The 24,061-nt window shown below is 41.9% G+C and overlaps 2 pseudogenes; both read right to left on the bottom strand.

Annotated features, from left to right (window-relative positions):
• Window positions 1-8,456: 8,456 nt before the first annotated feature.
• On the bottom strand, window positions 8,457-18,270 carry LOC136490928 (uncharacterized; annotated as a pseudogene).
• A 116-nt stretch (window positions 18,271-18,386) lies between these two features.
• Window positions 18,387-23,331, bottom strand: LOC136490929 (receptor-like serine/threonine-protein kinase ALE2; annotated as a pseudogene).
• Between the last annotated feature and the right edge of the window lie 730 nt (window positions 23,332-24,061).

The raw sequence follows: 24,061 nt of genomic DNA, 5'->3' as shown, positions 1-24,061 counted from the left end.
AACTCAACCGGGAACTCCATCATTCGGCTCTTCCGGATCCTCCAGCTCTTTAAGCTCCTATCATTCCAATGCTTGGGGCCCGGCGGAACCAGCAGATGCACACCATCCATACTCTCACGAGGAAGCGCTCAAGTTTCGCCAGGAGAGGGACGAGGCCCGGGAGGAGCTAGGCGACGTCTCCAAGAAATTCGACATCGAGCAAGCCGAATGGGAGGACCAGCGGAAGCAACTCTGCGACGCCATCACCGGTTTGATATCTTCATTTGGTTTTATCATTCTGGCTTCCCCTGCTTGCTGACCCATTTTTTTTTTCTTTTCTGCCTAGCTCTTTCTGCGGAGAATGACCGCCTGAAGGCGGCGGCGAACAAGATTGCCGACAAGGTGAATGCCCAGGGGGAGACATCCGAGGCACGCCTTGATGCTGTGGACGGCCGTATTGATCAGGCCGTCATCCAAGGTGTGCACCTTGGCGCTTCTCTCGGGCTAGCAGCAATGACCTCCCGAACCAACGAAGACTACTCCTTCCAGCCAGTCGGCTTCGCTAGAGGACGCCCGGACGAGATCGACGACATCGATGAGCGTCTAGAGGCCTACGATGATCATGCCGCTGCCCTTGCCGAATCCACAAACCCCCAGTCCGTCCTCAACAAGTTATTTGAGGAGTAGTTTGTATTAGGATGGACTTCTATGAATAATCTCGTCTTTTGGAAGAATACTTATTTCTTTGATTTTTTTCGGTAAAATTCTGCCTGCGACTGTCAGAAAAATGCTAAAAACAACCCGGTCTTGCATAAACATTCTTGTGCTAGAGGCGATGCAAACTGCATCGGCTATTTTGTGCTAAAGGCGATATGAACAATATCGGCTATTCTCAGTCTTATATTTGATTTTTAGGCTAAAGGCGATTTTCTCTTTATCGGCTTTTCTGATCTACATTCATGAACCAACCTCAACACTGGGGTAATATTTCTTAAGAAATCTTCCATTGATAGCTCTGGTAAACTCCTCCCCAAATAAAGTCCTCAATATGTATGCATTGCCAGGTACACATTCTACTATTCGGAAAGGACCTTCCCAATTTGGAGACCATTTGCCGAACGCCCTATCCTTTGTTCCAACTGGCAATATAGTTTTCCAAACCAAGTCTCCTTCTGCGAACTGCTTCAGCCTAACCCTTTTGTTATAATACTTGGCAGCACGTATTTTATTTTTCTCAATATTTTTCAATGCCTTGAGACGAATCAAATGTAAATCTTCCAATTCATCTATCATCAGATTCTTATAATCTTCTTCTACCAATTCTTTCTGTAACACAACTTGCCTTGAACCTGACCATAATTCCCATGGTAATACAGCATGATGCCCATAAACCAGTTCATAGGGAGACGTTTGAGTGGACCCATGACAAGCCATTCGGTAAGCCCACAATGCTTCATTAAGAACCAAGTGCCATCTCCTTGGTTTTTCATCAATCTTCTTCTGGATGATTTTAATCATAATCTTATTTGATGCTTCTGCCTGACCATTAGCTTGTGCATAATAAGGAGAAGAATTATACAACTTAATCCCCATATCTTTGGCAAAATCACAGAATTCTGAAGAAGTAAACTGAGTTCCTTGATCAGTTGTTATAGTTTGAGGAATCCCGAATCTGTGAATTATATGTTCCTTAACAAAACTGATCATATTCTCTGACGTTGCCTTCTTCAAAGGGATAGCTTCAACCCACTTGGTGAAATAATCCGTGGCCAAAAGTACAAATTTGTGTCCCTTACTAGAAGGAGGATTGATCTGACCAATTAAATCTATACCCCATCCTCTGAACGGCCAAGGCTTGATTATGGGATTCATAGCAGATGCTGGAACTTTTTGAATATTGCCGAATTTTTGACAATTGTGACACCCTTTGTAATATTCAAAACAATCCTCCAACATAGTCAGCCAAAAATAACCAGTTCTCCTAATTATCCACTTCATCCGATAAGCTGACTGGTGTGCACCACACAATCCTTCGTGAACCTCATACATCACTTTCTTGGCCTCTTCTTGACTTAAACATTTTAGCAATACTCCATCGACGGACTTGTAATATAACTGATCATCAAGGAACACAAATTTGAGAGCTTTGTACCTGAGTTTTCGGGAAACCTTTTGAGATGGACCTTTCAGATAATTGGTAATTTCGTATCTCCAATCACCATCTACTTGATCAGTATTTAAAACACCTTCTTCTATAGCAAAAACTTCCCGACTCTCTCGATATCCAGAAGCAGCTTGAGCTAACTTATTTGCTTCTTCATTGCACTCCCTAGGGATATGATGCAAGGTTACTACCAGAAAACTCTTCAAAAGTTCTCTACACTCCTCATAATATTCTCTTAACACATTGTTCTTGCATTCATACTGACCATTCAGTTGATTAATCACCAACTCAGAATCCCCAAAGATTTCAACAGCAACGGCCTTTACTTCTATAAGAAGCTGAAGCCCTCTAAGCAACGCTTCATACTCTGCCTGATTATTAGTAACATGAAATTCAATAGGAACCGCATACTCAAAAGTTTTTCCTTGTGGGGAAATCAAGAGAATACCAGCACCACCACCTTTGTTACAAGATGATCCATCGAAGAACAAGGCCCAAGGCACAATGCTCATTGCCTCAACAGAAAGATCCTGATGTTGGGTAATAAAATCGGCAATAATTTGACCCTTTACCGCCTTTGCCGATTCATACCTTAAATTAAATTCTGACAATGCTAAAATCCATTTGCCAATTCTTCCATTCAAAATCGGCATTGATAGCATATGTTTGATTACATCAAAACTAGAAACCACCACACATTCGGCATTCAGCAAATAGTGCCGAAATTTGGTACATGAGTAATACACACACAAGCAAAGTTTCTCTGTAGCCGAATACCTTGTTTCCGGGTCTAGCAGCTTTCGGCTAAGATAAACTATGACTCTTTCTTTTCCTTCAAACTCTTGCATAAGGGCCGATCCTATCGTTAGGCTATCGGCCGCCACATACAACTTAAAAGGCTTGTCAAGTTGTGGAGGTACCAGCACAGGTGGTGCCTTCATATATTGCTTGATCTCATCAAAAGCCTTTTGTTGTATGTCACCCCATACAAATTTTTGATCCTTCTTGAGCTTTAATAAAGGAGAAAAGGGTAAAACTCTCTCTGATAGATTGGATATGAATCTTCTTACAAAGTTGATTTTGCCTAACAATGATTGTAATTCTGTGAGATTGATTGGCGGCACAACTTTGTCTATTGCTTCCATGCTCTTTTTCCCAACTTCAATTCCTCCTTTATGAACTAAAAATCCCAAAAACTCACTGGCTGAAACTCCAAAGGCACATTTGTTTGGATTCATCTTCAAGTCATGCTTCCTTGTGCACTCCAGAGTCTTTCTTAAATCGGCTAAATGTCCTTCATGATTTCTAGACTTGACCACTACATCATCGATGTAGATCTCTATAATCTTGCCGATCAGCTCATGAAAAATATAATTCATAGCTCTTTGATAAGTTGCACCGGCATTCTTTAACCCAAATGTCATGACTATCCATTCAAACAAACCAATATGACCAGGACATCTGAAGGCTGTTTTTGAAATATCTTCCATTGCCATAAAAATTTGATTATAGCCAGCATTACCATCCATAAAACTAATGACTTCATAACCTGCTGCTGCATCTACTAGTAAATCGGCAACTGGCATTGGGTAACCATCCATGGGAGTGGCCTTATTAAGATTTCTGAAATCTATGCAAACTCTCATTTTTCCATTTTTCTTGTATACCGGTACTATATTTGAAATCCACTCTGCATACTTGCATGGCCGAATGAAGTTTACTTCTATTAATCTTTCAACCTCCTTCTTCACATCGGCCAATACCTCCTCTTTGTATATCTTCCGTGGAGGTTGTTTGTAAGGACGAAATCCAGGTTTAATGGGTAATCGATGCTCAACAATAGAACGATCCAATCCAGGCATTTCCGTGTAATCCCAAGCAAAACAATCTTTAAACTCTTTCAACAGATTTATCAACTTTGATTTATATTCTAGGTCTAACTTCGCACTAATATACATCGGCCTTGGCTTAGAACCATCACCAACATCAATTTCTTCCAACTTATCAGCCGACATAAAACCACGTCCCAACTTTCCTTTGTTGCCATCGACAGGATTTCCCATTAAAAATTGCTATGAGAGCCGACTGCTTGGATCGACTGTTGGCCCTCGCTGAAAACATTTACAGGACCTTCTTTCCACACTTTTCCAGAGAAACAATCGACGCCCTCATATTCCTAGTAGGTAGATTCTGTGGCAGCAACACTTACCGAATCATCAGCATGTACAACTTCAACGTCATCTCCAATCCATTGAATGAGAATTTGATGCATGGTTGAAGGAATACAGCAATTAGCATGGATCCAATCTCTGCCCAAGAGTAGACTATATGCCCCCTTGCCATCAATGACAAAAAAGGTAGTAATCAGAGTTTTTGACCCAATAGTCAGCTCGACATGGATAGCACCTCGAGTATCGGAAGGATCGCCAGCAAAGTCCCTAAGCACCATGTCAGTTTTCAACAATTCTTCATTAGTCATCCCAAGCTTTCTGAAGGTAGTATAAGGCATGATATTGATAGCAGCCCCTCCATCAACAAACATCTTGGCTAAAGGCTTGCCATTGACATATCCTTTTAAATAGAGTGGTCTCAAGTGACGATTCTTGATTGGTTTGTCAAAAACAGCCTGCCGTGTTAATACAAGCTGAGCCATCAAATCCTGACATTCACTTTCATCAAAATCAGAGTACACCTCTTCTTGGACATCTTGGCTTTCGGGAGCTATAAACTCTGATGGGAGGAAAAAAGCCATACAAGCATCAGCCGAAGGACCACATCCATCAGGCTTCTTCTTAGGACGCCATATTTGCTTTGTCTCAGTAACTTCCTGTTCCAACTCCCTATTCCTCAACCGTTGAACTCTTCTTTTCTGACTTTTCCTCAGGCCTGGAGGACACCACTGTTCTTTTTGCCATACGTACCTATAGGAATCAGCTTCTTCATCATGCACCCTATCATGAATCCAACATTGACCTACAAATCTTTTCCTTTGCTGATTCTCAAAATCATCTATTTTTAAGCGCCGATCATCTTCAGGAACCTTCGTTCCAAGTCTTTCATAGACGGGACGGCGGTTGACTCAAGATTGCCTATACTCGGAGTACTGAGCACTACACTCCGGACAATTATTTCTTGCAGGCAACCTCAAGCCTTCATTCCAACAATGCCTAAAGAACGAACAACCCCAATGAGACTGCTCCTGTTCTGTCATGTATTCTTCTTGCTCCCTTCGGTATACCTCTTCCTCATATCTCTGGCATTCTTCCATAAACCATTGCTTCTTATAGTATTCCTTCTCTTGCTCTCTCTGTCACTTGTTTAGCAAAATACGTGATGTAACTCTGGGTTTGGAAGTTTGACCTTTCTCGGTTCGGCTATTCTAAAACCGAACTCATTGCTGCAGCTCTCTACTGGTGACTTGCTGATCCGGGTCAACAACACCACTTTCCTTTGCTCTATCAGAAGTCAACACCTTCACCTTGCTTTTACCTTTGAGATCATTGGCAGAAACCATATTCACAGAGAAAGAAATCATATTTTGTGGAAAAGGCTGATCATCAATTTTCATCTTGCCATCAAACTTCAAATGTCCCTCTTGGATAGCTTTCTGGATTCGTATTCTGAACACTCGGCAATCATTGATAGAGTGAGAATTAGTGTTATGGAAGCCACAATACTTTTTGTCTTTCACTCCTTCAGGACGTAGCATAGGATGTCCTTCTAGCAGCTTGATGCGTCCTTCCTTTATCAACAATGCAAAAAGCCTGTCTGCCTTAGTAACATCAAAATCATAGGTTCCCTTTTGTTGTTTCAACCAGCGTTGACTAACTTGAGTGGGTTCCTTTGCCCAATTCAACTCAGCTACAGCTATCTCATCTTCATCAATATACTCAGTCGCTTCCTCCAGAAAACCTTGATACACCTCATTAGTGGCATTGTTCTTCTAAAAGCGATTATCTCTCCTGAATCCTTGGGCCTGATTACTCATAGCTGCTAAACGCTGCGCAAGTTGGCCAAGATCATCAAACTCCATGCCGAACAACTTTTCCCTGATATTCGGCAACATTCCTGCTATAGCTATTCCAGGTAGTTGATCATCTGGTAAATTTAGAGAATAACACATATTCTTGGTCTCCCTAAATCTGCGAAGATATTCCAATGGTGTCTCATTTGTTCTCATCCTCAGACTCATGAGATCAACCAACTTCTTCTCATTAGTACCCGTGTAGAAATATGAATGAAACTTCTGCTCTAGCTCCACCCACGTACCAATGGAATGAGCTGGTAAAGACGTGAACCACGTGAAAGCTGGTCCTGTAAGAGACAAAGGAAAATATCGAATCCTCCAAGCTTCATCTGAAGCGGTTTCTCCAAGCTGCATTAAGTACCGACTGACGTGCTCTATGGTACTAGTATCATCTTGACCAGAAAACTTAGTCAAATCTGTTGGAGGCTTCACCCTTGGAGGTAACGCCACTCTGTTGTACCATTCTGGATAAGGAGACTTGTATGAATAGAATTGATTTTTTGGCTTCAAGCCGAACTGATTCTGCATCATATCAGCCATTCTGTGCATCAAAACATCAATGCCTGAATCCTGATTTCCGTGTACTTGCATTCCAGAAGGCAATCCTGAAACACTCCTATACCCTGGATTTGGCACAGCATTGATAGCACTGTAATCAGTAAATTCTTGATATCCATCTCCATATATATTCTTCTGCAGTCTGTTTGATGCTGGAGAAACTCTATAAGCTGAAGGTGGCACTTCTCCTGTGGTACCAAATGTCACCTGGCCATAGGTGGGATGTGATTGCTTTTCAGTGTGAGTCAATCCACCTATATTTGAAGGCGACGCTACTTCTTTTCCAACAGGCTTCTCTTGATGCTTTGGAACATTGAAAAGCGTCGGTCCACTGAGTGGTCCAACATTTTCTTCAAAGTATTTATCAACCATTGGACCAAAAGTACTGATCATGATTGCCCGAAAGGTATTCAGAAAAGCTGTGTGATGGTTTGTCATGGTTTCTCCTATAGCTTTATAGACCAGGGCTGCCATCTTCTGAGCATCCTCCTCTTCAGTGTAATCAGTTTGATGCGGAAGAAGAACCCTTGGCATTGACTGCTTTTAAAATACTTTATTGCTCTTGTTTTTGGAAAAAGACATCAAGCACTTCCGTTGGTATTGCTCACATGCTTGTAGCACTAAATCCCTGTAATTATCTGGCAATTCTGCCATGCTCACATCCAGAACATGATCATTGTTGATCTCAGACGCCATCTTGAACTAGCAGATGGTCCCACCAAGCGTGCCAAAAAGTGTGTTGACACAAAATGTGACACACTGTGCCTCACACACAGCAAGCCGGAAAGCGTGGCTTCAATCGGGTTCCTGGGTGCTTCGTGATCCGGAAGCGTGCCAGTCAGTTTGACCTGAAAAAACTAACAAGGGATAAAACAATTAAATGCCAAACTGGAACATGTCGGGTGAAACCAGACAGTTCCATATATACGGCCCTGAAGCCACTTACAACGACATACAGCTATAGAAAGCTGTCTGCCAACAAGTTTATAAACCATTCAGCTAATCTTAAGATGAACGCACGTAAAGATCCGATTGCCGAATGCATGTGCATGGGAAAACATGTTTGAACAAGTGAAATTAATTATGAGTTAAATGCATAACCAAGCTTAGCAATTCAGCCGAGTTGGGGTCCATGAAGAAGGAACATGCAAATAAACACGATTAAACTAATCTAAAACCTGCATCTACCGCACGACACCTAGTTTCGTTAAAGCTTAAACGTAATTAACATGCACGAACCCACGACATGTGACAATCTAGATTAAAATAATTCAGCCATTATGAGCATGTTATCTATTTGCAAAGGTAATATGAAAAGCAATGATCGTTGAAGTACGAATAAAACCATAAGAGAGAGCCGAACAATATCAATCTAGATTGGGCAGAAGTGTGTTACAAATATATAAAATATTTAAAACATGCAACAATGGATAACTTAATGAATCTATTTAGATTTGTCGTATCTAATAGAGCCGATAACTATCTTGCTTTCACTAAGCATATTGAGTAAACGCCTGCCGCACGGTATCTACTCATAAACAAAGCATAAGCAAAGACTTCTTGATTGTCAAGCAAAGATCCGCCGCACGACCATTGAAAACAAACCAGACTACTTGCATCACGTCTAAATCCACCGCATGATACTAAACATGATAACAAGGTTGTCGGAACTTACGGAGGCCGACGGATCGATGACTCCTCTCGAAGAACTCGACGACACGACAAAAGGACTCGAAAGTTGGCACGGGGCCGGTTGTATTGATTTGGTTGTGAACCCCTATTACAATGGTCGAGGGTCAATATTTATACCCTAGACAAAACACGAGTCCTAGAAGATTACGATTTACAAAGGAACTTTTGAACAAACTTGGAAACTTACGATTCCTTGCCCTAAACTCTCAGAGTCCTTTATTATTACAACTTTCATCTTTTCGATCGGCTTCGCCTGCCATCTTCTGCTTTCCCGAATGGAGTCACCGCCTTCTGGAGTAACCGACCGCACAAGCATTTAGCCGACCGCTCGTTTTGTTTGCCGAATATCCTTTTTTCCGCATGCAGGTCCACCTATCATCCTCCAGAGTCGACCAAAACCCAGTGTTAACACATTCAAGGAGGGGGCTAGTAAGCCGGCCATTCTGGTTGTATACGTGCTTGGGGGCATTTTTGACCCCTGTTTGTTTGCGCAGCTTCTTGGGTTTTGACTGTACATAAACCTTCTATATTTCTCCCTTAATTGAGAGGCAGCGCTCTTGCCGTTTGTTTCAAAAAAAAACATATCTACCAATTGCCACTGTGCTACAAGTATCCGCCGGTGAAACCAGTTGAACATTTCCTCTATCCTGACTGATAACTCTAGATCAAGAATACAAAATGAGCATAAACTGCACAATCAAATGTTTAGATGACATCAGAGGTCAAAGGTTGTGCATGTTTCCACTAAGATTAAGGATTGTACACCTTCCTAGTCCCATTCAGTGTCCTTCAGAACTGAAGTTTTTGCAGGGAAACACGGTCCATGATGTTCAGCTGTGCAATTTTACTAGGATCACGCTGTCAATTGGCGGTATTCATCATTGGCATCATCTCCCACTTGATACCTTGATCTCACATTCTGCAATATTTAATTGTTATTTAGGTGCTGGCCTTGAGGAGCTTTTGACACAATTTGATCTGAGAAAAGTAGAAATAGTTGTGAAGAAACCTCAAGAAGGGTGACATAGTAGAAGTCTTCCATGTGCTGCATAAGAGCCGAACCATCCCTGATTGAGCTGAGTAGATTTATTTCTGTTTGCAGTAGTTTTTCCACAAGTTGCTTCTCGCCTTTCATCTGCAGGAAGTTATAAGTCCAATTAGTTAGAATATCATCCTAGTAAGTAGTAACGAACAGAGGCATACTCACAAATTCAGTAACAAGAACATCAGGTGTGTACTCCCCTATCACGTCACCTTGGTCTTCATCATCTAGAATGTTATTATTTACCTGCATCACATACAAATGCAATTTTATGTTTTTTGGTGACAACTGGGGGATCTGGTACACTAAAACATGGACACCTGGTTAACAACATTATTAGAGCACATTTTGATCGAGAAATGATTAAAAAAAACTACTTTACCGGTGCATCTTTTGCATCTCCAAATTTAAGATAAACTGGTGCTTCCACATGGCAATAGCCCATAAGACGTGGTACTGTTGGAATGATATCTTTGTGGTTGACAATTCTCCAGCTGTCCTTTACTTTCTGGAAATAGTCCAAAAAAGATATAAAAATTGTGGTTGCTTTATATTTTTTAGTTCATAGATCCTTGCAGTAAAATTACGATAGAAGATATAGGGGATTACAACTTAACTCATAATGATATCATTATTATTACACTGATTCTAATAGATAGGCTTCACCTATGGAAAAACCAGTAACATACACAAAAAGTTATTCCTGTTGTACGACTACATGTGACTCTTGAATTTGATCTGAGAATTGGTCCTTCCACAAGTTCATCCCTGCTCTCTCTCTACAATATTCATCTTTTGAATGCATTGTACCAAAAAAAAAAACTATTTCATTAATGTCTTCCATGGAGAATTGTAACTTGCCTATATCAAGTCACCATATAGTAGGGATCTCCTCTCTGATAAGATGCTATTTATGTGAGCATGGGTGTACACCACTATACTGCAGAAGAATGACAAAATGTCTGCTATCTGGTTTTCCAAATGCAAACGAAAGGTTGGATTATTCATGCTTCCATTCTTTCCTTTTATTTATATATTTTTTTTATTTGAAAGAAAGTGGCAAGACCGCTGCCTTTAAATTAAGATACAAAAGAGAGTGCGTGCAAAATACAAGCCCCAGCCATGCGGCCCTGCTATACAAAGGGTTGGCAGCATTTTGTATGTCTTTTGCAACAATACTTCTATGCAGCTGCCCAGACACTTATTTGAAATAAAACCGAAAAGGTACTAGATATACATATTTCATATGAACTTCCCCAACATTCCTTAGCCAACATATCAAGGACAGAAAGCAGATTGAACAAAAAGATTAAGTAGTTCAATATTCACATTCATTTCCACACTCCAAACTAAAATGACTGATATTTATTAAATGACCCTTCTGCCATGCCAGAAATTATTGTGAAGAACATAATGGTTTTTTTTTCTGGAATACGCAGGAGGGCTGCGTATCATTGCATTAAGATAGGGAAAAGGGAGGCTCAAATAGCCAATACAAAACTCACACCACACCACACACACCTTGAGATTTTTTACTGTTACACGTGCCTGTTCAAAACAAAGAGACGACCAAAACATAATGGTTTCATCAGGTATAAAAGAACATAATAATTCTCAGTTGTATTTTATCAAGTGCCCCAGTTCTAAATCAATCCATCCAAGTAGAAAATTAGCGTCTACAGAGTTAGTAAATAGTCTTCAAATTACCGAATTGTATACTTCAGCGAATCTTCTATTTCCCACTCTAGGAGAGCCAAAATTGTACATTGTCACAAATATGACACCATTCCTATAAAAGATGACATGAACAAATATGAAAATAAAAAATATAGAAAATCATGTACGAACATAGTTGAAAACCATTATAGAAATCGTCAACAGCTGCCAACTGCAGAAGTGTTAAAGATACATAAACTATTGGTGAGCTATTTTGACAGTTCTATAACAGCATAACAGAATGATATACAAATAGGAAGCTCAACATTAATATCTTCTTTAAAATTTATGAAGCTTCCAGTGCACCAGTACTTTTATTAGAATAATAGGCATCCTGACAAGTTCTTCTTCATTACTAAGGCAAACACTCTGTAGTGTAGGGGCAGAGCAGTTAATAAGTTGTCTCTTGTGTTCTTTCCAGGCAGGTTTGAGCGGTACATCTTCTGGAGGCTGGGTCTAATTGCTCGAGCACCTCGACCTTCTGTCTCTCGGTTCTCTAGTTGGTGGTGCAATGTCATCAAGGGCCTACCTAAAGATTTGACAAAAGGACTCAACACGTTGATCATTCTGGTAGCCTGGGAACTTTGGATACATAGGAACTCTTATTTGAAGGAGCTAGCCCCTGTTTTCAGGCAGTGCTGCACAAAGTGGGAGAGGAGTGTATCCTTTGGTGCTCTGCCGGAGCCTCGGCTCTCAGCAAACTCCTATCTAGGTTGTTCACCCCAGGCCTTCTGTCCTGAGGAGATGCTTTGGTCGAGGTCGTTTCTTGTTTCAGTCTTGTAATAGGTGCTAATGTAATGTAAGGGGTTGTGTTTTGGAGAGGCCTCTTGATCTCTACTTGTACTATATTTCTTCTTAATGAAATGACACGCAGCTCTCTTGCATTGTTCGAAAAAAGAGCAATTTTTTTTGTGAGACCCAGTTACAGACGCAGACGCTCACATATACGAGCGCACACTCACCCCTATGAGCAATTAATAAGGAGTCATCCAAGTTAATCTGATCTTGTTTGGGACTTTGGGTTTCCTACGTGTTAAATGTTTGACTTTTACATGTTTCCACAAACCCTGAATCAAATGATGTCATATGGTATCTGAAATGAGAAGATCACAGATTTAGATCAAGTGAAGGTTCAAACTTACTTGGACATTTGACTTGATGAAAGTTCAAGAGCAAGAAGGGTTGCTAGTGCTCCACCTAAACTGTGTCCAGTCACATAAACATGCCAACTAGGTATGGTTTCTGCATCTTCTTCATCCCTGCAGTGGAATAATTAGATGCTTTGTGAATAAAGTTTGAGATAGTTACTTGGTGAAGCTATATATACAATAAACACAAAAATCAAAATTTAAATCCAAATATTGTTCTTTTCAGCAATAGTTTTCTGAGATATATAGTCAAAATTCCATGTGGACAGCAATGAGAACATGCTATGGAACGTTGAAAGTTTCCTGCTTCATATTGAACCTATTTGTGGAAAGAAAGTCACCTATTTCACTGCAAAATACTTACTGGAATCCAACGGCATATTTGATGAGAGTCATGATCCTGTTCCTAACAGAGTCATATGCACCTAAGAATCCACTGTGAACCTAAAACATGGTGTGACAACATGTCAGGTAGCAGAATATGAGAACAGACACATAAAAGAGTGTAGACAACTAACTTGAACTTCTTGTTTGAAGTCACCACCCAGCCTCTCAGGGTTTAGTCTGTAATCAGGTTCAAGACATGGTGTGCCAAAGGAACATGAAATAACAAAAAAGAAAATTACGACTACAATAGCTACAATTTCTTTCTTCAATCTTACCCAGCAGGTACAAGCATTAAGTCAGTTCGCAAATCCTTCCACCTTGACTAGGTTGACATGTAGAAACCAATGCAAAGCGAAGTGAATAAGGTTGAATATGTGCCAAATTATAAAGTGAATTTGCCATTAATAGAACGTAAGATTTTCATGTTAATGCATACTTGTTCAGTTCCTCGAAAGGCAACAACCAACCTTCTTCGAGAAGAATCACGCCATATGGCAACCTACATGTTAATATAATCTATCAAAACAAAGGAGACAGGAAACTCATTGATATCGGCATATCGCAACAAAACTCACTTGTGTGTCTGTTGAAACATTGTCAAGAAAACATATCTTTTCAAAGTCCGATTTGATGAAACTGTTACGTCCCAGTGAAGTGGCAAGCATAGCCCATGCCTCCATGGCAGTCTCTGCACTTGCAAACAGGCTCCGCATATCCTCTGCTTTCTGTGCAGTCAATGGACAGTATGGTAGATGCGACAGCATCATCCTTTTGAACAGAATCTGCAGCTGAAGCACCTTGCTGCTCTCTAATCATATCATCTTTGCCATTTGTTTCAGTTGTCGTTACTGACTGATCATGTGGTGAGAAGTTTTTAGAAAGTATCATCAGAGCTCCGAGTATATTTTCTGTTTGAGACAATACATCCCGAGATACTTTATTTATGTCTGGAAAGGAAGATTGCACCTCCTCTTTGGTTGTCAATGTTCCATTTTCATTCTCAACACCAACTGTGTTTTCAGGAGTTGTTTCACTGCCATCACTTGTTGAAGTATCTGCCATTGCAAGTCCAGATTCTAAATATTCCCGTTCAGCAATTTCGCGTGATTTCAGACCAAGTGAACTTAATAGGTCAAATCCATCCAATTGCTTGACCTCGGGAAGAGAAAATCCAAAGTTCTGTAGTACATTTTGGTTGAGTACATTGTTCAGAGCTCTCCAAAAGTATTCATCCGATTCCTTCATATCGGATGATGCATCTCCTTCACTGTTAACAGTTGCAGCAGGAGATCGAGCTTCACTATGAGAATGAGAATCTGAAATGTCTTCAGAATCAATATTCTGCTGTTGAAGCTCATTTGAATTAGTTGGGCCATCTGAGGATTCTTCATCATTTTTAGAAATCTCAGCTCCACTTTCCAATGATGATGGCTTTGGAAGGTAGGTGTAAGTGAAAGAATTTAGTTGCCCAAATGCAGACTTCACAAACTGACTTGCATTTATACTTTCAGATCCAAGAACCATTCTAAGAGCAGATCCCAGGCTGCTCTTCACAAGAAAGTCAGACACAAAAGGTATTCTCCACCATTGTTTTTCACGCTCGATATCATCATAACTCTTGTATTTGACCTGGCATGTTATACTTAAAACTTAGTTCACTAATTAGAATGGAACAATTACAAGCCTTGGACATAGTGGAAACTAAAATATCACTATCGGAGAATCATGCAGCTAGAGTATTCATATACCTCTATACTTGTTTGTGCAACAAGAAAAAATGCAGTGCACAGTAAATACAGCCTATGCTTTACCAATGTGGCTTTAATACTAGATATTCTTATATGTGAGTCAAATTACCACTGTACTCATGGCTAGTTAAAAGGCCGGTCTGCTAGTTCATGTCCAAAAGGGTTCCTACTATGAAAATTATTCTACTGCTATTGCTTCTATAAGAATCTATGGAAGTAAGGATTTTGCTGATTTCACTCACCTGAAAGAAAAGGATCTGTTAGAGGATGCACCTTCGCATTCGATGATCAGGAAAATAATATGTTAAGGATCGTACCTCTATCTCAATAGTTCCACCACCACCAAGGCCTTCTAATTCAACAGTAACACCATGATTGTTACCTACAAAGAGCAATGGCGCTATAAGCTTTTGCCAAGAACAAGATACAAATGCATCCATATTAGATTCAAGGGGAAGATATTGCTTGATTGCTCTGTAATCAACTTTTCACGTGAATATTAAATGAAAAATGAAGCATGACACAAGAAAAAGACCAATGAACATATGTTTTCCGAAAGGGCAACAAAAAGTTTTGCCTGCAAGTTTTATTAGGAGGAGAAAAAATAAAAACAATTGCAGGCCCAGTTTTTTTTAGGTGGAAACCAGGCCCAAAACCCACACGACTAAGTACAAAACCATCATACATATTGCATTTTCAGTTTGGCCAAAATGCCATAACTGATCGCAGATTTACCAGTTTAAAAAATAGCCTCAGTTGTTTTTTACATATATATTGATCTTTTCAAACAACTATCACTAAGTAGTGATGAACTGATAAAAATGGTTTAGCTTATTACTGGTTGCAGATATCAATAGATAGTATTAGCTGTTAGCGTAATACATGTGAAGGTTACTTGAAGCAAAACTTGGTAGAGCATCTTCCAATACAACGTTGAGTGGGATGAATAAACTTGGAGAGCAATTTCAACAGCATAGTGCTTTATATCAGTGAGATTACATGCAGCTACAGCGGGGGTCTCCCCTGTTGTATTTTCGGGTCAAAAAGAGATTACATGCAGCTTAGAAACATGTGATTATGGAGTTTCAGTGTTTTACTATAAGTAAGAAAACAACAGTGGCTGTCAGATAGTATATAAAAAAAGCCCAATGCAAGTGGTGAGTGTGAGTTGCATCATTGAGATTCTCAAACTGGTGGAATTGGCAAGTTAGTCTAAATTGGGACTGAATCAAGCTTATCACAGGCCAATATAAAAAAAAATACTCAGATGGTGAGGAAAGACTGTCCCATGGTACTGCACTAAGAAGAAGCTCTTAGTCAAACTGATCGAGAAAACAACCGAACCACGGCTTCACCTTATAAGGTCGCACAGGTAACCTGGGCCGACCATAACCTTCTGGGCTGGTGATCACTGCAACTACCCCTTGATAGGATGGACCAAACCAATTATAGAAACTACAGGCCAGTGCCCTACCATTATTTTTTGGGTTGCCAACAAGAGGGATTTTTTATTTTATTTTTGGCACCAGGATTTGAACCCTGGCCGGTGTCTTCCTCAACTGGGGAGCTTACCACTACACTATAAGAATGTTCACCACAAACTTCTCGATAAGAACATTATATCCTGTTTCAACATGATTTTGACCATGACTCTGTACAGATCAGCACTGAGAATAAGGAAACCAGCACCCATGACACCGATCAGGAACAGGTTCTGAAAACCTGGTTATAACAAAAGGAACACCATGAGAGATTATTGTGATTTCTTTATTAATATAGAGAATTACCATCACAAAGTGATTCAAGGTATAATCCAGCATTTCCCATGCGTTTGTGTGGGGTAACAAGGTTTGCATCCCAAGCTGCAACCTATTGAGCAACATGGCAGCAGATGCCAAAAGGCACAGAAATCATTCATAGTAGAACCAAGATATAACAAAGTAGATGATTAAAACCAAAATTAAAAGATGCACACAATCTTATGTTTGATTACTATCACTTACTATTTCTTATCTATTACCCTCAAAAACTATTTATTATCTATTTCTTTCAATTATATACATATAAATATAAATATAAATAATCTTGACCATGTACTCTGCCATCCTGAAAGCTACAGACATGCATTTATGTTTGTTAAAATGGTAAATATTGCCGGTTCAGTTTAAGCTTCACTGGAGTTGATCCACCCAACTTCCAAAACAATTTTATAACACCTGGAGCGAGTCCAATATCACTACATGCCCTCGGTACTTATAGCATGCAGCAGTTTCTTTGCCAAGACAGAGGAAGATTAATGGGCCTTCCCTTAAATGAAAAAAAGAAAGTGTTTAACAAGACAGACAATGTAGAATAACCAGAACTTTCCTTAAACAAAAAAAGGGGCTAGAATAGGGGACCATGAAATTATAACATTCATACCTGAAGAAGATTTTCTCGAGATTTTTTAATGTTAAATGTGAAATCCTCATTCCATGTTGGCTCCTTTGTCCTACAGTGAACAATTAATGAAATCACACTTCGAATCAACAATGCAAAGGACTAGAAATATTCAAGCTTTCTCAAGAAAATTGTCCACTAGTTGACACAGTATCCCGAATGAAATAAAGCGCTCAGTATATACTGCATACATCATTTTAATTTCATATAGAAAGGAACATCTTATTTATAATAGCACTCCCAGCCCCAGCATACACAAAAAGGAATAAGTAACTCACGCCCATTTAATTTGGCTTTTTGCAGTTTGGCCATTCAGTTGTAAAATTACATAAGGATCACTTGTACCCTGAAAACAAAAGAATTAGCTAAGGGAATTGTTAAAGAGTAGAAAAGCAGGACTTTGATTAATAACTGCAAACATAAAAACGTTGTACTGACCCACTAGAGAATGAGGCTTAATACAAATAATGACTATTCAGCAGCATACACAATTACGCATCATCGTACCCATGGATCCATTGCAGGAAGGTTTATGCCTTTCTTCAGCCTGACGACTAGCTGTCCATCGTATACTTCACGGAGAAACACACTGCAATAGTTGTGGCATCGATGCATCATTCACAACATTTACAGTAACGGCTTAGCAATTAGCACCATAGCTACAACAAATGGTCCAAGCTCTGTAAGGAAGGGTAGGCCTAGGACTTACTCGGACAGGAACACTGTCTGACAGTCAGCCGCATCAGTTTCGCGCCAGCCCACATCTGCCTGTCAAATACGACGACCAATCGTGCCACGTAAGCTAATCCACTAATCCATGGAGGTTGCCTCCACCACCAGCTTGGACTAAACCAGTTCAATGATGGGGACGAGTAGCTCATGACGGGAGCAAGGTGCTCACCGGCGGACTGGTGTAGGCTTCAAACGCGAACCCGGCGAGCACGACGGCGAGGTTGATGTCGAACGGCGGCCGCCGCGGCCCGTCCTCCTCCGCCACCAATCCCTCCGCAGAGCTCTCGGAATCTGGCTGCACGGCTGACGGCTGGCTGCCGTCGCAGCTTATGCGGCACCTTGCCCGCAGCCCCGCCCACCGCCTCCGTCTCCCCCTCCTCGCGACCCAGCACCGCCACACCACCGCAGCCCTGCAGCCCGGCAGCGAGTGCGCGGGAAGAACCGAGGTCGTTGCGCGCGCCGGCGCGACGCGGCATGCGACTGCGGGAGCACTGGTCGAGGCCATGAGGACTCGGCGATTGCCGTCGTGTTGCCTGTGTTCACTTCGCCTTCGCTTCGGTCGTGAAAAAAAAGGGAAGAAGCGAGGAAGCAATTCTAGCCTTCTAGTGAGAGAAGCGCTAGTCTGTTCGAGTGGTGGGGAAGAGAGAAGGCGCGCGACGATTGCGCTGGCCTGCTCGAGGACTCGGTGTCTGCTTGAGGGCCCCACTGCGCTGTCAATTGGGCCCAGTTAGCACTGGGCGATCGTGTCATTTCGTTAGTTGTCTAAGCTAATCAGAATGGTAGTGCTCACGGCAATTGTCTGTGTTTGTCAGCAGTATAGGATCGCAATTCTGACAACCTCGATTTTTCGCTCGTCCTATATATATATGTTAAAAAATCTGAGAATTTAACACCTCTGGGCCAAAATTCATCGAATAGACGAATAATACGTCAGATGTCCAGAACGATGTGTTCTTCGCAACCGGCACCAAAATCTCGTCAACTGCAGCAGCTATACAATTCTAGACCGAGACAAGAAACGCGAGGCATGCCTGCCGCGGCAATCTGCTGCGGACGGTCGCCGGGCCGTCGGCTAGCCGGCTACATCAAGTAAACCTTCGACGCTGCCGTCGTCCGAGGGGCGACCGTGCTCGCTCATGCTCCCCCTCAGCCTGTAGAAGCTGTGCCTCCCCTTGGTGCGCAGGGGGCCGGACCAGTCGTACATCGCCAAGGACTCGATCTTGTCCAGCACCGCGTTCGACGCCGACCGTGGCCTCCGCTCGTCGGCGCCGGCAGGGTCCGAGCCGTATCCCAGGGGGAGCGCAGGGCCCGGGGTGGCCGGTGGGTCGTCGTTCCACGAGCTCCTGCTGACGTCGTTCCACGGGGACTCCTCGGTCGCGCCACCCGCGAACTAGCCGCTGCAGGTCTCGTCACCGCCCCCCCGCCACTCGGCCAGTTTGGTACAACTTATAAGTTGCTTATGGCCAAAATAAGCTGAAATCAACAGTCAAACACTACGCTTTTCAGCAGCTTATTCTGGCCACGCTTATTCCCACAGCTTCTATTTGTACTAAAAAGCACAAGCGGTATCAGACCAGCTTATTTTAACCACCACTTTTACTCTATTTGTGCAGCTGGAAAGCGCCAATCAGGGTCACTGTGGATCAGCTTCAGCGCCTGCACGACCTCGCCCATGAACGGCCGGTGCGACGCCTCGACGTGCACGCACATGGACGCGATGGCCGCCGCCTTGGCCAGCTTCTCGAAGTCGTAACCGGCCGGGAGCGACGGGTCCACCAGCCGCTGCAGTCCTTCCCGGGTGGTGAGGAGCGGGCGCGCCCAGGTGACCAGGTTCTCGGACCCCGGTGGCTGTGTCCATGTCCACGGGTTTTCGGCCTGACAGCAGCTCGAGGAGCACCACACCGTAGCTGTAGACGTCGCTCTTGACAAGCAGATGCCCTGTCATCGCATACTCTGGGGCAACGTACCTGCAGAGCATGGAGAAAAATGAATCAAATGATCCATAATATAGCACTACATTAATTGTTTAAATTGTTCAAGCAATCTATATCAAGAGTAATACGCTCGCCATCATCAAAAGGGCATACAAGAGTTGTATGATGGCACTTGTTGATTAACACTAGTAGAGGTCTTACCCGAAAGTCCCCATGACCTGAGTAGAAATATGATCCATCCCGTCTGATGCTTCCTTTGCCAGCCCAAAATCAGCAACCTTGGGTGTGAAATCGTTTTCCAATAGAACATTGCTAGCCTTGAAATCCCGGTGAATGACATGAGGGTTGGCGTCCTCATGCAGATAGGCTAGTCCCCTTGCTGCGCCGAGGGCTATTTTCATTCTAGTGTCAAAATCAATCGAGCCATATATTTTATCTGAACCTGGAATATCAAAATAGAAGTGCAGGAATAAGTGATTATTACATGCCTACAAAAAACAGTTATGTTCAAGTTTCTTAAATTGTGTAAGTACTGTTAAGATGCTATGAAAATTAGCATGCTCAAATACCATGTAGATGAGATTCAACACTTCCGTTTGGAACAAGCTCAAATACCAAGCACCTCGTGCTCCGTTCAATGCATATACCAATCAGCTTGACAAGATTGCGGTGATGTAAACGACTTAGCATCTCAACCTCTGCAATGAACTCGCGATCTCTGTTGTGATGTTTCCTTGTGAGCAATTTGACAGCAACCTCAACGCCATCTTCAATTACACAGCGATAAACACGTCCATAACCCCCTTCACCTATTATTTTGCTGAAGCTGAAGTTTTCTGTGGCCTTCTCAAGCTCAGTTATTGTAAATGTCTTTACGGTGGATGGGCAGGTTCCTATTGTTGAAGCAAATGATGCTGCCGAGCTGCTTGTACCAGAGAACGATGACCTCATAGCTGAAACAGAAAAATAAATTCTATTACAAAAATTAAGGGGAGATTATATTCCATTAGGGTGTTCTATGCTTCTTTATGCATTGTTGTTCATGAATTAAATCAAGATCATAAGTAGTGCCCTTAGTGTTCAAGTCAGTGCTCTGTGCCTGCTGGTCTTTTGATGTGTAATTTTTTTTAGATAATGGATAAACATCCGGCTTCATCTACACAGGGTAGAATCATACCACTTATTACAAACTACTTGATGTGTAAATAGTAACAAGATCATTGTATATCACGACATACTTCGATACATGACAAACCAAAGTATTGATAGCGCCTCCATTGGACCAGATAGAGGAACAGAAATGAAGCAACAAGAAATTTAAAAACCAAAGTCAAGAACCATCAAGGACCAGGTGAGTTCCTGGCAACGGGAGGCAGGAACACAGGAGTGTGCATCACCTGACTCATATTCTAATTCAGGGTACAGGAGTAGAAAGTACCCCTGTCTAACAAGGTCAAGGGATACCATATAATTGCATCTTAATCAATCCAAATGCAAATGACTATAGTGCAATATACCAGAAGTATAGTATAATGTGCCAATTGTCACGAAAATTACCTCCTTTTCTAGTGATGGAAGAACTTGAAATAGGGCCCGTAGCATGAGAATGTTTTAGTCCATTGAATCTCCAAACGATGCCAATGGCCAAGCACGTCAAAACAAAAACCACAGCTGACAGAGCAATTATGGCAACCATTTTAGAGTTAATCTTGTGATGGCTTCTATTGTGTATATTTGCACTAAAAGGGTCCTCGTTACTGCTTACTGGACCCAAGGATCCAGGAATAGGTACTAAAGAAGGAAGGCCTGCGATATGTGTATGGTTAGATAAAGAAAAGAACAAGGATTAGATAAACAAAACAACAAAAATCACTACAGAAGGCTAGTGAAGTGAATACATCAACATCTATTCACCTGGATAATGAACATATGTAGCAACATAGTCACCAAAAACGGATGAGTTTATTGGAACCTTCTTTTGCAAAAATCTGTTGCTAATCAGTAAGGCTGAAGTCCTATCAAATTTCTGGCCTAATGGCACCAAATTGATGGTTACTGTTGTTTTTTCAGGATCTTGAAGACTACTCCCAGCACCCATTATCCGAACTTGACTCTGTTTCAGGAATGTACCTGCTGCAACCTCAATTTCTAACTCATCGAATCTGGGAAATAATTGATACGGTGCCACGCCAAGATCAAGCTGAATTTGCATAGGATATACACAACCACAGGGTGAACCAATTGGAGTCGACGTAAGTGGAGCAGAACAAGTTGTTCTGCTGCAATCTGTCAAAATTCAGGCATGAAAAGGTCTTAGTATTGTTGATTTCTTCATACTAACAATAAGATTTGTCATTTCTATTGGACAGTTGAGAAAGTAAACAAACCTTGTCTTACTGGCGAAAACGATGAAGGTGGTGGGGAAGCATGATGCCTTCTTCTGTGATGCCTATGCACTGGGTGAGCAATACTGGGGCCTGAGTATCAAAAGGAACAATGATTTGTATGAAGAATGCTAAATAGAACAAATAGCTAAAGTGGAAAGGTACACATTGAAAAATGTATTTTCGGTCATGGTGAGAAACTGAGAATTATATCTGCTTGCTACACCTATACTATTCATGTGTACAAATCTCAAGGGTTTTTGTACTTACCTTGAGGTTGAGGAGAAGGGGCTGGGCCAGGGGCTAGGGCAGGAAAGCGATGCTGATGGGTTCTACTCCAGAATCCGAATAAGTATGATGCAAGACATGTAGTTGTAGAGCTTGATGTTCCGAGTTGCACTGCTTTGGATATTCAAACAAGAAACAATGCATACAAGCATCAGAACTCAGAAATAAAGAGCGAGCGCTACATTGACGAAAATGTCTTTAATGCACTGAATATTGTTGGGTTTCCTTCTCTGCATTTGGAACTGTACAGTCTGTATCCAGTCAGGCAACGCAGAGTTTGATGACAATTGACAGCTCTAGCAAGAAAAAGACAGCACAAAATGAGCCCAAAACCCTCACCAAGCACTTGAACGAACTGCCAAAGCCTAAAAATTTCGAGCTCGATATGAGACAGAAAATGCTACCATCATGGCATCATATCTCCTGTCGTATCTACCGCACGCTGTTTTAACAACCCAGCAACTCCTACTCGGCCACTCAGGCACGCGGAAAAGCATGCCAGGAATCACCGCGCGCCAAAGCCGAAAAAAATCGAAGTGCAGATTTTTCAGAAGGAATTCCAACTTCCACATGCCAAAGCCTGAGGCATGATTCAGATGCGCTCGGACGAATCACGAGAGCAACAGCTCCATGGAGGAAAAGCCGAAACCTCTAACCATCTTCTGCCCCCCCACACGACCAGTGGAACTTGCCACGCACGCCATGCCCGCCGCTCCTCCCCGGCGATCCCACCGCAAGAACGCAATCCGCGCTAGAATTCTCCCCGGCATTGCAACCCGAACGCGAGAAAACGCGAAGCATGGGGAGGAAACGAGGAAAAATCTCAAGGACGCACCCCAGAGCACGAGGAGGAGTAGCGCCGCTTCCCGCGGCGGCATCTCGAGACGTCGCGGCCGCCGGCGTCGCTGGTGGGAGGGCCCGGCTCAACCGCTCAAGGCGCCGCCGCCATGTGGACCCCTGGCGGGGGATCCCAGCCGAGCAAGTCCGCCTCCTTCTTGCGCTCTGCTTCCCGCTGCGCTGCTGCTCTTTCTTTCTTTCTTTCTTTCTTCCCTTCTCCAGAGTCCAGACTGCGAGTCCTTTTTGGTTCTTCGCATTGAAGTGAGGCGCTGGTCCCGAAGGAGCATTAATTGGCGGATGGGGGATACACCGAGACGAGCGAGGAGGCCTCTGAAGGTTTTCGTTTTCCTTCCAAGCGTGTCTTGTTTTTTTAATATTTTTTTCTGTCCAGGGTGCAGACCGGTCAGTGGTTTCTTCTATTCTCTCAAGCTTCTGAACTCTTTTGGTACTTTTTTATGTTTTGAAACATTGTTTGTCCTACTTTTGGAATTATCTTATGTGATTTACTAGTACGCTCTTAGCCAGAAAATCGAATTCTAGGTAAATTTGTTAGGTTTTGAATCATATTCTCATAAACCTCTGTCTTTTTAGTGAAAAAAGGTAAAACCCGTATCATAAATAAACAGATTACATTTAGTAGAATCCAGGTACTGACTAGGCAACAAATGCCTTCTATGTTCCAAGTCTGCCATTTTTCCCGGAAACAATATGACAATTACAAATATAGTGTTATATTACTATATAGATATTCTAATTTAGTAGTACTACTCCATTCCGAAAAAGAAAATTTACTGTTATATGTTTCAACTAAATCAAACTTTTATAAGTTTGACTAAATTTATAAAAACTAGTATCCATAATTATATCTCCAAATAGATTTACAAATGTTTTAATTTTTTTATGTAGTAAATTTTAGTTAAATTTAAAACTAGTTGATTTCTTGAAAAACGGAAATTTAAAACTAGTTGATTTCCATGATTAATCCG

The sequence above is a fragment of the Miscanthus floridulus genome, chromosome 11 (assembly GCF_019320115.1).
Source record: "Miscanthus floridulus cultivar M001 chromosome 11, ASM1932011v1, whole genome shotgun sequence".
NCBI lineage: Eukaryota > Viridiplantae > Streptophyta > Magnoliopsida > Poales > Poaceae > Miscanthus > Miscanthus floridulus.
This window is presented reverse-complemented; position numbering and strand designations above follow the sequence as displayed.